Raw genomic sequence first — 404 nt, 5'->3', positions numbered from 1 at the left:
TTTTAACTGCGCAAAAAGGGGGTGGGAAAATCAGGGGACTGGCGGCGGGGGAAGGGAGAGGGTGGAAGAGCAAAGACAGCGCGCGGTGGGGGTTACTCACACATCAGGAGAAGACGGGACCCCTCTCCTCTGCAGTCCGCCGGTAGTTTAGCATCTTCGGAAAGAGAGGGAGAGCAAGGTAAAAGGAGACGCCGCTTACGGAAGGATGCCCTGCTTTCTGTCGGTGGATTAAATTTTGCTGGGGGGTGCGCACAAATTAGGAATCCGGCAGGCGGCAGGAGAAGAAGAGGAGGGTTGGAGCGGCGGGAAGCTGAGCCCACGGGGACCCGGGGTTTCGACTGAGCAGGGAGGTCGCGAAGCCTGCCGGCTGGGGCGGCGGAGACGACCGAGACTGGGCGCGCACT

The sequence above is a fragment of the Neophocaena asiaeorientalis genome, unplaced genomic scaffold, assembly GCF_003031525.2.
Source record: "Neophocaena asiaeorientalis asiaeorientalis breed wild unplaced genomic scaffold, Neophocaena_asiaeorientalis_V1.1 scaffold619, whole genome shotgun sequence".
NCBI classification, from domain to species: domain Eukaryota; kingdom Metazoa; phylum Chordata; class Mammalia; order Artiodactyla; family Phocoenidae; genus Neophocaena; species Neophocaena asiaeorientalis.
The sequence above is the reverse complement of the archived record's forward strand: the minus strand, read 5'-3'. Positions refer to the sequence as shown.